Raw genomic sequence first — 406 nt, 5'->3', positions numbered from 1 at the left:
AGAATACTGGGGCCTTAGGGAAAGCTCCCAAGGCCTAGGCCCCAGACTGTTACTGGCTCTGTTTAAGCAAAGTTTAAGAAAGAGCTATATCATTTTTTCCATTAATGAGGGCTTCATATAAAGTCTTGCTTGATCAGGCCAGCCTTCAACACAATAGCATTTTTCCTTTTCAAAGAGTTATCACCCTGTGTAGGCTTGTCCATGTGGCAGAACTATGCTTTTCTCAAGAAGAAAACTGAACCTTTATGGAGTACCAGGCCTTAGTGTCAATTGTGACCCTACACTGTCCCACTGAGTGAAAAACCCCCCGAAGGGAGCCCCCCGCTCCAGTCTCAGGAAGGACGAGCACCCAGTAGGATGCTGAGACCACTAGCTGTAAACACACGAGGAAGTTTATTGAAGACAG

The sequence above is a fragment of the Mus pahari genome, chromosome 9 (assembly GCF_900095145.1).
Source record: "Mus pahari chromosome 9, PAHARI_EIJ_v1.1, whole genome shotgun sequence".
NCBI lineage: Eukaryota > Metazoa > Chordata > Mammalia > Rodentia > Muridae > Mus > Mus pahari.
Note: the sequence above shows the minus strand (reverse complement) of the source record.